Genomic DNA, 15,696 nt, shown 5'->3' on the forward strand with positions numbered 1-15,696 from the left:
CTTTTTTCCAAACATAATGGAGTTATTAAGATAACTCCTCTGTAAGCTATGCCCAAGACTATATAGCCATTCTCAATCAAACACTACATCTGTTCGGTTGAGATGCATGATTTGGAAATCCAAGGCATCCTGATAGCCTTGAATATCTGCCTCTACACCATATAATAGAAGGGGTAGAAATGCTCCGATGGGGTGGCTTTTTTTTTTAAAATAAAGGTTTTCAAACCTTTTATGACACGATGACGGCTCTGTGAATCTGTGTTTCTCTGTAGCTCTCCACCCAAGAGAATCATGTGATGTAGGGTCTTGCGGAGATGTCAAAGAGCCTGGACCTCCATTTGCTATTGCATTTGCGGCTGCGCAGCAATCGCACGTACAACAGTACAAGATACAGCAGCAAACACTAAAGAATCTACTAAAGATGAAGGGTCACGCCTCCTTCACAACATTGATCATGCAACTCCTGGCCTGGGTTTTGCGCTCATTCAAGGCTTCAACTTGCAGGTGACTCATAGACTTGCAGCACTCCCAAGTCCCGCAGCCCCACTGTGCAACTATAGTACTTACTACTATAGTAGTATAGGCTATTAGTCCTCCATCGTATCAATGCTCTTAAGTGCAGAATCGTTCGGACTCCAAAGTTCTCTTGAGTGCCTGAGTAATAACAAGCTGCAGAATTAACACCCACACAACTCTCCACGCTTCCACATTCGTATTCTGTGCCACACAAAGATACGCTTCGCAAGGCATGCGGTCACCCATTTTGGCTGTCAGTACTTCAGCATCAGTTCTTTATCCATTTCGGTGAGCAAAACTCGTCTCAACATTGAGCAAGCCTCTTGGGGCTCAGACTCCGAAATTCTGAAATCTAAAATCACTTTCCTCCTCCTGTCACTGCACACAAAAAATCCCTTGAAAGAACTCCTCAACTGAGTACAAATCCTCTCAACTTGGCTCTGATACCAATGATAAATCTATTGATTCTAAGGACTCCTGCTCATTTCCTCCCAACCACGATTTCCTAGTGATCCCCTTTTCGTAAGTAGTCTTTCCTTTTTCATCATGCTGAAGATCACTCTCTTGGAACCTCCCCCAAGCACAATGCTTGCAAAGTGGCCTCCTCTTTTGGTGCCATCTGTCCCACAAGGGACCTTACCCTTCTAGCCCCCTCATGGGCTCTCCTTTACACCTCTTAATTAATGTCTAGGCCTAGGCATGACCCTAGACCCAAACCCTCTAGGCCTCATAGTATGCAAGCATCGTTAAGCCCTGTGGTTTCCTGCCTAACCACAATCACAATACATGGTTCCGGGATTATGGCTGATGTAATAGTTACTAAATCTCTATCCGCAATGACTCCTAAAACTATTTTGGCCAAGATTTGTAGTTGTTAGATCATACATTATAGTTCTTGCTTTGATTAATGCAACAAATAGCTTTTCTTCTCCAACTTAAGCCCATCAAATAGTATGCATGAGTCTAATTAATTATGGTCTTAGGTACATTCAATTTTCCTTATACCTTTTAAATGTAGGTTAATTATATTTTTTAATGGGGCTAGTTTATTAAGTTGTGGATCTTGAATTGTGTTCCTCATTTTTTCCTAGAGTGGGAAATTCTACCTTTACTAAATAATTTTTTGTAAAAGCCAAGATTTGACATAGGCATGAATTTTATTGCCTTATATAACTTTGCCAAATTCTATTAATAATATTCAAGAGATTCGAGGAGACACTAAAATATGTATGTGTTCGTGTACGTGTACGTGCATGTATATTGTGTGTGTGTATGTGTATTGTGAATGATTAAAAAGACCAATGTAACTATGATTGTGGTCTTCACAAGGTTGGTGTGGCTATTGTGAGACAAATCTCTACAGTGATAGCAATGGATTTGAGAAATTATATTTCCCATTACTTTGCTAGCTATTCACTTTAATGGATTGATTTCTACCCCTTCTTTGCCCCCCTTAAATGTTTGAATTATTTTTGGAGCATATGTGTGTGTTTAGATTTAATAATCCCATCAATAAATGAACCATACAATTAATTCAATCATTTGGATAATTATAAAAAGATGCATATGAGAAATGGATTGAAATTCTTTAAGAAAACTAAATTGAAATAACTTTTGACAAAATTGTATTCCAAAAAATTGGTATGGAAAACAAGAGAAGTGGCAATAGAATTTTTCTTTATATTGAGTTTGCAAACTTAAACAAAGAATTAGTACAACAGTGTCGAATCCCTTTTGACATTATGGATGGTGGATACGTACTTTGTTAGTAGCAAGGATATGTGTTGACATCAATCCTATAAATTTTCCCTGCCAAGGAGTGTAAGAGTTTTTACTGACAATAAATGTTTTCTCACCCCTGTATGATTGAAAATTTCAGCCACAAACTTGGCTGCTTCTTGGCATATTGGGTCCAGAATCATATCATGGCGTATTCCACTGCCTTGTGACTGTGTGCTAGGTGGGAGCCAATAAATTTTTGAGAATCTTGCTTCCAAATGTGTCATTGGATATTCTTCATGTGACTCTAGAAATGAGAAACCTTACTGCATTGTTTACCCACTGAGGTAGATTTGTATAGGCTTTTGATTATGCATTATTGTGCCATCCTTAACCTTCTCCAACTCTCTACTTTGATATGATGTTATGAATTTAATGATGTATTCTATCATAGCAAGTGTTGGTAAGAAGGATTGTAGCTTCTCAAAATAGTTCCCTAGTCCCTTGGACTATAAGAATTTGCATGCACTGGTAGACATGTTGAACATTGAGACTCATGTCCATTGAAGCTGTATTGTTCTCTTTGTTATTGGGCATCAAGTTGATCTAGGTCTGTATCCTACACAGTTGATGGCTTTGCCTCCAATTGTCTTAACTTCAGGGTCTTCGAGGCTTGCAACATCTCTCCTTGGCATGTTGCATTAATTTCCTCATCATTATCATGATCCAGAATCATTATCCATGGTTGTTTTGGGGTTAACCTTTGGTTTGGTGAGTTGGGATCATGTCCTTCTTCAAGTCGATGATTTGGGAAGGGCTATCAATGTTGAGTTTTGGGCTATTTGGCATGGTCTCGCTTCGCCGAGGTCAATGTAGTACTTTTTCCCTCTTCTCAAGCTATCTTTAGCATAGCATTTTACACATGAATGAGGTCCTAATCTGAAAGTGCCATGGGCCAATAGTGCCATGTGGTAAGAGTGCCATGTGCCAACAGTGCATGTTTCTTTTGTGAGTGGCTGATGCATTTTACTACTTCCGTGATGAGGGTGCCATGTGTGTGGACCAAAGCAATTATATCTTGGGGCTTTCATTTGTGAAATATATTTGTGGTGCTTGAAACATGTGAGTGCTCTATGCATGACTAGTGAGGTGGGAATTCCTCCTATATGCTTAATTTGCTAGGGAATTCATAGGGTAGTTAGGGCTCAGTCATCACCTCTGAGCCTTAGGTTGAAATCCATTGAACCTACCTAAATGTGCGAAAACATACATATGCTAGTGAGTGCTCATGATACAATCTAATGCTAGCAAGGAGAGATATGGGGCTCCCAAATATTAATTATTGTCGAGGATGGTTTGCATGTTGATGTAGTAGCAATTCAGTTGGCTGCCATTGATTGTTGTGGTGAATCGGACTTTGTCTAGTGTTTCTAGTAGCATAGATCCAATCAGATTCATCCTTTTGACACTATATGGTCCTTGACCTAGATATTTGAGTTTTCCATTGTGGAACTTGGCATTATATACTAGAACTAGGTCACCTTGCTTGATCTCCTTATCCTTAAGGTTTCTAACAAACCATGCCTTCCTTTGATGCTTTTCAGTTGTCATGATACTAACCTTGTCTTTGTATGATTTTCTAGTTGATAGAGTCTTTCCTTGAGGGACTAATGGTCTCCCATTCATTCTTCTACTGCTATGCGTATGCTTGGTATTACAAATTTTAGTGGGACCACTGCTTCAAGGCCATACACTAATTGAAATGGTGTAAATCATGTACTGACCTTTAGTGTGGTTCGTTATGCCCATACGGCTGCATTAAGCTTTTCTACACAGTTAAATCTCTTGGGTCCACTGTTTTGGTGAGGACAATACATAATGCTTTGTTGGTGGACTCAACTTGTCCATTGCCTTGGGGATAGTAGGGTGTGCTTTTTCTATGGATAACCATAAATCCAGACAAAAGTTCCTTTATTACCTCATTATCAAAATGTGTGCCTCTATTTGACACAATGTGTCAAATGTGTGTCAAAAGTTCCTTTAGTACCTCTATCAAAATGTGTGCCTCTATTTGACACAATTTCAATGGGACATCCAAATTGTGTAATCACATTTTCATACAAGAACTTTACTATGCTTCTGACTCGCCTCTAGCATATGTTTTTCTAACCAGTTTAGCTTTATACCACTTTGTGAAGTAGTTCGTGGTCACAATGATGTAGCGTGCTTGTGTTCCCTTTGTGGCTAGATGTACCCCCCATTTTTCAAATGGTTGTTGAGCAATATCTATTGTCAGGGGGCTAAAGTCCTTGTGTTGGGGTTTGATGGTTCTTTTAACATACATCTTATCTTTTTTACATAGTCGTATTTGCCCAAAGGGTTGGCCACCATTATCCTGCCAAGAGCATTTTTCTTGTTGTTGCTTCCCTCCTACAAAGTGACCTCTTGCTATGCTTTCATGGACCTCTCTTATGATCGACATGAATTCATGAGGCATAATGCATCTTCTTAAAATCTAATCATTGCCCATTTTGCATAAGCTAACTTGCAATTAGTTGATAGGGGGAAGCTTCTAGAATTAATCTCCTTGCCTCCATTGGTCTCAATTTAGGGGGTGGTCTTCTTGTCATTAAATACCCAATGATGTCTGCATACCATTTGAGAAAATCATTAATTTGAAACAAAGCAGCATCTGGAAAGTTATATTCTATTCCTTCTAGCTCTTCTCCTAGCAACAATCATGACATATGATCTGCAATGTAGTGTTGAGCTTCTTTCCTTACCGCTACCTTGAAATTGAATTCTTGGAGTAGTAGAAGCCATTTGGTGATTCAATCGATGGGTCATGGCTGATTCACAAGATACAACAATGCTTGATGATCCGTGTAAAATTCGAAGGCAATGGCCAATAAATAATGCCAAAATTTATTCACACTGTAGACCATTGCTAGGGATTCTCTTTCAATGATAATGTAATTGACCTCTTTATCATTCAACTGCATGCTTGCAAAGTAGATTGGGTAGTCTTTGTTGTATCTGCCAGGTTGACATAACACACTCCCTGCTGCATATTTGGAACCATCCGTGTGCACATGGAATTTAATGTCCCAATTTGGAGCCACTAAGTGGTTGTCAACTAGTTTGTGACTTTGAGATGCTTATTTCCTACATTTGGCCTCCAAACGACCAAGATACAGGCCCTCAAAGAAGGGGAAAAATTCAAGCAATTTTCTACAAAGGTCCACTTTTTTTTCCTCTCTTTTATCTCTTTCTTTCTTTTTCCTCTCTCTCGTCTTTCTTACTACTCTCTCTTTCTCTCACTTTACTCTCTCTCTTTGCTCTCTCTTATCTTCTCTCTCTCCTCTCTCTTTGTCTCCTCCTCTCTCTCTCTCTCTCTCTCTCCTCTCTCTTTGTTGTAGCTACACACGTTTCGCACTTGGGTTCATCCCACGGAGCTTCCTACGAAGATGGCCACATATCGTGACCATTTTCTCAGAATTTCAGAGGATGGCTTCATCATATCCCCAGGATATATCGGCGTTCATATGTCGCACTCACTCAGGATTGCCTTGGGCCAACTCAGGGTATCTTCCCACAGATTAGACGTTGAGGCTGGCAGGATGCGTCGTACAGCTACCGGACATAGACCCAGGCGAGAGACTAGGATATGCCCTTGTTGCACTATGGGGGAGGTGGAGTCTGAGGAGCACTTTGTTTGCAGATGCCCTTTATATTATGAGATTCGTGGCAAATTTCACTCTTTATTTGGGCACGGATTTGGACCTCTCTCTCGGATTATGGAGTATGAGGATCATTATTGCTTAGCGTTGTTCATCAGGGAGATCACCAGATACAGAGAGAGATTCCTCAGAGAGCACCGTCGCATCCCTGCCAGAGACCTGGTTATTCATGAGGAGCAGGACGAGGCGCGGGACCATGAGCACTGAGATAGCCCATCTTGCCAGAGAGCACCGATGGTTCCACCCCGAGGATGTACATATGACATGATCCGGCAGCACCGCAAGATGGTCTTACACAGAGGCCGTACCCGTCGCTTTATTTCTAGATGACGGAGGATGATGGTAGATTTTCGGAGGAGATTGCTCCATGGAGACTTGGCACCGCCAGCAGCCCACTTGACACTTGCCCAGATCTTCATACTCGTGGCAGGAGGCATGGTCGATGGCCATGACTTCCATCATTTCTTTGGATCACAGATCCCTTAGGGAAGATGATGTTCCTCATACTTCATATTTTACATTTTGTATCTAGGCATTTTTGGTACTCTATTTCATTTCATTTTGTATCTAGGATTTTGTAGCCATTTTTGGCTTCTTAGCTGTATTACGATGAGGCCACCTAGTTGGCCCATCGTTGATGATGTATTTTCCTTTCGGATGATTTTGTGTCCCATAGGCGATGTATGGCCTTCCGTGGACCTTTAATAAAATTTCTTTCTTTCTTTCTCTCTCTCTCTCTCTCTCTCTCCCCCCCTCCCTCCCTCCCCCCCTCCCCCCTCCCCCCCCTCTCTCTCTCTCTCTCTCTCTCTCTCTCTCTCTCTCCCCTCCCTCCCTCCCTCACTCCCTCCCCCCCTCAATATTCTAAGTGTGTGTAACTTGGTATTCTCCCATCACCATATGGTTCTCTAGTGACACCTAACCCCAAACTCCAAGTGTGAATATTGTCATTTGTTCTAACACCTGAGCATGCCAGCCTTAGGATTAAATGAGAGGGCATCTTCACCAAGCATAACATTGGGTTGGGTTAACACCGCACACCTTTTCTAAGATAGCCATGGGTGAGGGAACCAAATCATCAACAACAACAACAAAAATTTGTGCTAGATAGGCTATTAAAAGATGGATATTGCTACAATCATGCGATACTATTGGTTTACACAATAGCTCAGATAGTGTGCAAATGCTCCATGATTAGTGCTTCGCCCATTATGGTTATAGCCTCTACTTTTGTAAATCTTCATCAAAGATTTAATTTCATGTGCAACTGCGTGATCTGCACTAGAGAGTTATAGGCCTAGCTCATAGACTCTGACAAGTTGATAACCTTAAATAAGCATGTCCCTCTAGTTTGGTCTCTTGCAACAAACCTTTAGCCATCCTCTTAGTGACACTATCAAGCTTTGCAATCTTCAATTTAAAAAATTGTGATAGGGACCTACAACCACCCTTTGCAATAGTACCTCAGAGACTACTAGTGGAGTCACATCAAGCACTTGGAAGGAAGGTCGTAGAGAAGCTTAAATTGAGACTTTGGAGTTTGTATTGGCCATATTGCCATGACAAAAATCAAATTGGAAATGTCCCATAATCTAGCAAGGTTTAAAATAAAATAAAATTCTAAGGTACTTGGACCCTTTCAAGTCATTCCTATTCCCAAACAATGGAAAACAGAACTCTACTTTGAAGAGGTATTCTCACAACAAAAGCGATTCTCGAAAGCAAGGAATATTTACAAAAATTTGAAGAAATCACCACTTCAAGTCTTGATCAAGCAAAAGTGTGAAGGCAATTTGAAGATATTTTCTTAATGAAGGTGAAAGCACAGCTTGATTTGGATCCTAGTTGGATCCTAGTCAAAGAAGGAATTTGGCATCACATAGCAAACAAGCAACGATAGGATGAAGAAGTTTTCAGAGAGTCTTAATTACAAGTAGAGAGACACTTTCTTCCTTCTATTATGATTTGTCTATTTACTATATATTATTTCATAAGGAAAAAATAATGATTATACATTTTAAAGGTTTACTGATCAACCTTAAAGAAGCCAAAAGGAGAGTGATAGATTAGTATGATAAATTACTGATCCCCCATAGATTATTTAAGGCATTCAAAACATTAATTAATAGAAATTAAAGATTTTATTTGAGGATAACCATCAAGAAATTTAAAATTAATTATGAAAGTTGTAGTCAATTTGTCACATGTTTATAATTTACATACGTATTACATTTAATAATAATATGATTGGAGTAAATTTTGTAGCATATTGGAACTTGAAATTAAAAAAAGTAGGCTAAGCTATAGATCCCATAAACATAGAAGGCATTCAACACATAATTCATTAGAAATTAAAGATTTTATAAGAGGCTAACTATGAAGGTAATTAAAGTTGATACTAAAAATTGTAGTCATGAACTTAATATGAGTCATTTAATAAGTTAATTTCTCATAATAACCAAAACACATAAAATATCATTTGATTATGGTTACTTTTCCATACTAAAACTGACCCACATCTCAAGAATGGTAGTCTATGGAAACTTGGAGTTTGCACATGCTTGTAAGTTTCATACATAGTATGTGTACCTATGCCAAGTTTTGCATATAGTTGCATTAAGTAGTCCTCATGTACTTTTATGTGCTTTCTATTGTGCTTTGAACTAGTTCTCATGTGCTTTAAATCAATTCTCATATGCTTTCATGTGCTTTTTATTTTTCTTTCGAACATTTTGAGAGTGCTCTCAACGGAAGCAAGAACGGAAGAAGGAGAGAGAGAGACAGAGAGCCACACAAGTTTGGTGGGTGCAGAACCACCCTAATCTTCTTTTTCATTCATTTATATATGTGTTTGAGTATTGTACATAACTGGGGTTAAGGCACAGTGACCTTTAACCCCCACAACCTCCCACTTAAAGGACAATGTGCCTTTAAGGGAGAACAACCAGTGAGCATACTATCCAATGCCCATCAATACACGACAATACTCAAACCGCTGACTAGGTAGACTCTTCGTCAGCATATCTGCAGGGTTATCATCTGTATGAACCTTGACAAGCTCTATGCGCTTGTCCTCAAGTACCTCCCTGATGAAATGGTACCTGACCTCAATGTGTTTGGTCTTTGCATGAAAGACCGGATTCCGTGCTAGCTGAATAGCACTCATGGAATCACTATGCAATGTCGGTACACCTGTATGAATCCCCAAATCTCCCACTAGCCGATCAAGCCATATAGCCTCCTTGCAACCCTCTGTGGCTGCAACATACTCAGCCTCTGTGGTAGACAAAGAAACGCACTTCTGTGTGCGAGACATCCACGACACTGCACCACCTGCAAAGGTGAACACATAACCAGAAGTGGATCTCCTACTATCCACATGCCCTGCATAGTCTGAATCTGTGTACCCAAGTACACGCATGTCTCCTTTACCAAAGCAAATGCACATCTCCTTGGTACCCTTCATGTACCTCATGATGCACTTAACTGCCTCCCAATGCCTCTTTCCTGGATTAGCCATATACCGGCTAACAACTCCCACTACAAATGCAATGTCTGGTCTAGTAGCTATCATAGCATACATAAGACTCCCAACTGCTGATGCATAAGGAACCTTGGCCATCATGGCCCTTTCCTCATCTGATTTGGGACTATCTGTATGACTCAGTTTCACATATGGAGGCAATGGAGTACTCACTGCCTTCCCCCCCTCCATATTGAAACGCTGCAATACTTTTGTAACATACTCTTTTTGTGAAAGCCAAAGGAGTTTCCTACTCCGATCACGCGTGATGCGCATACCAAGAATATGACCTGCAAGTCCCAAATCCTTCATATCAAAGGCCTCATGCAACTTGGCCTTTAATGCATCTAGCTCATAAGTATTCTTGCTAGCCAATAGCATATCATCCACATATAGTGCCAGGATTATTAGGCTATTATCCTTAGCCCTTTTAGTGTAGAGGCAGTGATCAATTTCACTCCGTCTGAAACCCTGGGACCGAATGAAAGCATCAAACTTCTGATACCATTCTCTAGGCGCTTGCTTAAGACCATAGAGACTCTTCTTCAGCTTGCAAACTAAATGCTCTTTGCCCTTTTCTTCAAAGCCTTCCGGCTGCACCATGTAAATTTCCTCATGCAAATCCCCATGCAAGAAAGCTGTCTTGACATCCATTTGCATAAGCTCCATATCCTCTACTGCCACTAGTCCAAGCATGCATCTAAGTGTGGTCATCTTCACAACCGGAGAGAATATCTCATCAAAGTCCACACCCTTCTCTTGCTTGAACCCTTTAGCAACCAATCGGGCCTTGTACCTAGGCACATCATCACCTGTGACCTTCATTTTGTAGACCCATTTACATGGCAATGCTTTCTTTCCATGTGGCAAAGAAACCAAGTCCCAAGTCTTATTCTTCATAAGTGAACTCATCTCTGATTGCATAGCATACTCCCACTTGCGTTGATCCTCACGCATCATAGCCTCTTTGTAGCAAGAAGGCTCCCCGCAATCAGTAAGCATCACATAGTCTACCCCTGGAACAAACCTATCAGGCGGTCTAGACACTCTAGATGATCTTCTCAATGGCATTTCAGCTTGCTGTCCCACTTGCATATCAGCCACATTTGGCTCATCATTTCCACCAATAGATGATCCATCATCTACCCTTGATTGTATACCTGTGGGAGTACTTGATTGTACCATTTCTAGCACATTTGGTGCATGGACAGCTTGCTGTCTATCAACATATGCAGGTGGATTCATATCCTGGAAAGTGATTCTCCTCATTTCCACATCCCTCATGGGTGCCTTATGCATCTTCTTCTCATTGAAGACCACATCATGGCTGCGTATGATCTTCTTTGCTTCTGGATCCCAGAGACGATAGCCCATCTCTCCACTTTCACCATAACCTAGAAAGATGCATTTCCTAGACTTAGGATCTAGCTTCTTTCGAAGCTCTTTTGGCACATGTGCATATGCCTCACACCCAAATATACGCAAATGAGAGTAAGAGGGCTTCTTGCCACTCCATGCCTCTTCAGGAATACCACCATCCAAACTCTTACTAGGTGATCTATTGATCACATGCACTGCAGTCTTCATTGCCTCAGCCCAAAAACCACCAGAAAGACTTGCATTGGAAAGCATGCATTGCAACCTTTCTTGAATGGTACGGTTCATCTTTTCTGCAATTGGATTTTGCTCTGGAGTACGAGGGGATGTGAGCTCCCTCTTAATCCCATGTGTATCACAGAAATGCTGAAAGTCATGAGAGAGATACTCTCCACCATTGTCAGTCCGTAGGCATTTAAGCATTCTACCTGACTGATTCTCACAACCAAGGCCAGCCATTTTTGAAATACCTGGAACACATCACTCTTCCGAGCTATAGCATAAGCCCACACTTTCCTAGTTGCATCATCAATGAATGTCACATAGTATTCAGCCCCGCCTAATGACCGTGTAGGCATGGGACCACATACGTCTGAATGCACCAAATCAAGCATTTCAAACTCTTTCTTTCCTTTTCTTTTATGGGCTGATTTAGTCTGCTTCCCATAGAGACAATGCTCACAAAATTCAAAATCAGAGAAACTCAAATGCGGTACATAACCCAAATGGCATAAGAGTTTCATTCCATTCTGGCTCATGTGCCCCAACCTGCAATGCCACAAAGAAGTGCTCGGCTGCTCGGTTATTGCAACAACATGATCAAATACCCCTGATACATGTAAGGGATACAAAGTCCCACACTTGGCACCCCTGGCCAAAAGCATAGAGCCCTTTTGAATTTTCCAACTTTGAAAGCCAAAAGTGGTGTGAAAACCAGCATCATCTAGCTGACCCACTGAAATAAGACTCTTGGTCAGCTTAGGCACGTGTCTCACATGTTTCAAAACAAATGCAGACCCATTTGCAAAAGAAAACTTTATGTCACCTGCTCCCACTATGTCACATGCATAGTCATTTCCAAGATGCACACAACCTGTCTTTCCACTGTCATAAGTGGAGAACCATTCCCTATGGGGAGTAACATGGAATGAAGCACCAGAATCCAAAATCCAATCCTGGGAATATGCATCATCTGAAGATGTAAGCAACTCTGCAGATAAACTAGACATGAAGAGAACATCATTGTCACTATCATGTGTGACTGCATTGATCTCCTCGATCTTCACTTTTCCTTTGTCCTCCCTTGGACTCTCTTCCTTTTGATTTGCACCCCAATTTGCATTCTTTTTCTTATCCCTTTGCTCTCTTTTTAGCTTGTAGCAATCCTTTTTCATATGGCCCTTCTTGCCACAGTGGTAACACTCAATGTTCCGTGCCTTGGATTTGCTACGAGACTTCCCTCTTTCTTGGGACTTCCCCCTGAACTGTGATCTACCCCTTTGCACATTTAAGGCTGCATCCTGCTTGTTGCCATCCATAGACTTCCGTCTAATCTCCTCGGCCAACAAGCTACCCACAACATCATCAAATTTCAGTACTCCACCAGGTGCAGAGTTACTGACAGCTGTACGGAAGGTATCCCACGAGGATGGCAATGAACATAAGAGAAATATTGCCTTAGTCTCCGCATCAAAATTCATTTTCTGAGCCTGAAGCTGGCTGAAAATAATATTGAATTCATTCAAGTGAGAAGCAATGGAGACCCCTTCCTTCATCTGTAGCTCAAACAACCTCTTCATGAGGTAAACTTTATTAGAGGCAGTTTCCTTTTCATAAGTAGCACACAGTTTCTTCCACAAATCTTCCATAGTCTGCTCATTTACTACTGTGAAATAAACTGACTCTGCAAGATGAAGTCTAATAGTAGACTTTGCTAATGCATCCAACTCATTCCAATCATCCTCAGACATATTTGCAGGCTTAGCTTCAATCCCTGCCAAGGGTTTAATCTGCTTCTTTTGAATAAGCACATCCCTTATCTGTTCTTTCCACAAAGAAAAGTTTGTCCCATCAAACTTTTTAATGCTGAAAAACTCCTTTTCAGGCATGGAAGAGGATGCCATGATGCAAATAAAGCAAAATCCCAAATGCTAGTGCCTGCAAGAGAGAATCACACCAAATACTAGGTGCACCTAAATGTGTATGCCACAATAGACTGAAATATCACAAAAAACTCAAAGCTCAAAGCATCTGACTCATGTGCATATACTATGCATCCATATGAGCAAATCTGGCCCAAAAGAAAATGCCAATAAGTGCCAAATGACTCAAGCATAAACACTGTCCACTAGCATATGCATCAATAATGTCTCATCCAAGAGAGCATAGCACTATCAGTGCATCACCTGCAATGTTTCAAAGCTGTCCCTCAGCATAAAATAGCATCCATGTGCAAAGCGTCCATAAAAAATAGCATCCCACAAGGCAATTTGGGCCTATCAGCGCATCCAACAAGGACCGCAATGCATCCAAATGGCCTATAAATCATCCACTGCAAGCCAATGCATACCACGAATGAGCGCACACTGCTCAAAACTGCAACCAGAGTGATCTGCATAAGGTATGCTCAAGAAATCATAGTCCCACAGTAATGAGCGCTACTGAAAATAGAACCTGAGATGCTTCAAAACATGGGCGCCATTGCATAATCGGACTCAGCAAGAAAATCTGCAAATATCTCTCTTCTGCCAGAACTCCAAAATCCCAACCGATGAGTGAGAAATGGGAGTCAACACTTATCCACTGCCATGTGGCATAAATCTAAGGTTTCAAAACCTTAGTATGAAAAATGCATAACAGAGAGACGAAATCGAATACACAGAGATTTATAACTCTAAAAATCCTCCACCGAATCACGCAAGAACTGATAGGTAGGGGTTTTTGGGCATCCGGAACGCAATGGGAAAGACGGTTTTGGAAACCGTGGCCTCAATCACTGGGTCCAACACACGGACTGAAAAACGTTTTTGGAAACAGAGCTATCTGTAAACTCCACCGGAGTGCGAATGATGAGCAACATAGAAGTTTTAGGACCTCCTGAGTCCACCGGAACTGACAGATCTGCAAATGGTTGCTCCAAACTTGAGTTCCAACACCCGGGCAAAAAACGCAGGAATTGACACAGTGAGTCAGAAATCCACTGAAATGATCTCAGATTCAAGAATGAAGGTGTTTCCAAGCTCCTGAAGTAATGTGGACACCAAAAGCAAGCAATAGTTGCCTCCACAAGTCAAATACGGAGTCTCTGTCATCGAACGGAACAGGGAAAAGCTCAAAAAACGACTTTTTCTTTGAAAGCTCTTAACAGGCTCTCAAAAACACTTCGTAAAGCCAAAGTGACTTTTTCAAAGGTTCCTCCAAGGTCTCTGCACACTCGGATGCAAGTAAAGTCACCCACAAAGCTTCCCACAAAGCTTCTCCTTCCTCCCACAGAGCTGCTGAGCTTCCAGCATTCACGCACGCTCAGCTAGATCACTCGGGCTCTGATACCAGTTGAGAGTGCTCTCAAACGGAAGCAAGAACGGAAGAAGGAGAGAGAGAGACAGAGAGCCACACAAGTTTGGTGGGTGCAGAACCACCCTAATCTTCTTTTTCATTCATTTATATATGTGTTTGAGTATTGTACATAACTGGGGTTAAGGCACAGTGACCTTTAACCCCCACACATTTCTCATGTGCTTTCAGATTTCTTGATTTCTTAATAACTAAAAATACATAAACTATCATTTGATTATTGTTATTTTTCCATACTAAGACTGACCCATATCTCAACAAAGATATTTGTCGCCGATCGGCACGGTAAGCCCACGCACTTTTATTATTCTTTGAAGTAGTTCTCATGTGATTTGAAGCAATCCTCATATGCTTTTATGTGCTTTTTATTTTGTTTTCAAACGTTTCTCACATGCTTCAAATTTCCTGATTTGCTTTCTGTTGTGCTTACTCCTCATTTGCTTTTATGTGTTTTCTATTGTTCTTTGAAGTAGTCCTCGTTTACTTTTATATGATTTCTATTGTGCTTTCAAACATTTCTCATGAGCTTCTAGATTTACTCATGTGCTTTCTATGGTGATTTGAAGCAATCCTTATGTGCTTATATATGCTTTTGGTTTTGCTTTCAAACATTCCTCATGTACTTTCTTGTGCTTATTAATGTGCTTTAAGCATAGTAATGTACATTACAATAGGTATAAAGCACACTTTTAAACATTACTCGTATACTTTCTTGTGCTTTATTAACATGCTTTTTAGCATATTAATGTACTTTACAATATCTATAAAGCACACTGATGTGCTTATATATGCTTTACAAGAGCTATAAAGCAATCCTCATGTGCTTATATAGGCTTTTGGTTATGCTTTCAAACGTTCCTCATGTACTTTCTTGTGCTTATTAGTGTGTTTTTAAGCATAGTAATGTGTTGTACAATATCTATAAAGCACACTCTTGTGCTTCACTATGCCTTATTTCTTGTGCTATTGCAACATAGGTGCTATTTTTATGTGCTTGTCTATGCTTTATGTGCCATTCCTTTGTGCTTCAAAGCACCGTGACATCTTATGTGCTAATTTTAATGCCTTTTCTATTGTTCTTTATTCTTTGAATCACATTTATGTGCTTTAAAGAAAAGACATGGACTTTGCTTCATAGCCTAACATTCGTGTCTTGATGTATTATGCTTTCTAGGTTTCTAAAGTGTTTGATATCACAATGTTATGTCCTTGATATATGCTTGCGCATAGGAGGTTTTGATCGTACATTTA

Source organism: Dipteris shenzhenensis, chromosome 18 (genome assembly GCF_047967505.1).
Source record: "Dipteris shenzhenensis isolate YYH24624 ecotype China chromosome 18, Dip_SZ_1.0, whole genome shotgun sequence".
Taxonomy (NCBI): Eukaryota; Viridiplantae; Streptophyta; class Polypodiopsida; order Gleicheniales; family Dipteridaceae; genus Dipteris; species Dipteris shenzhenensis.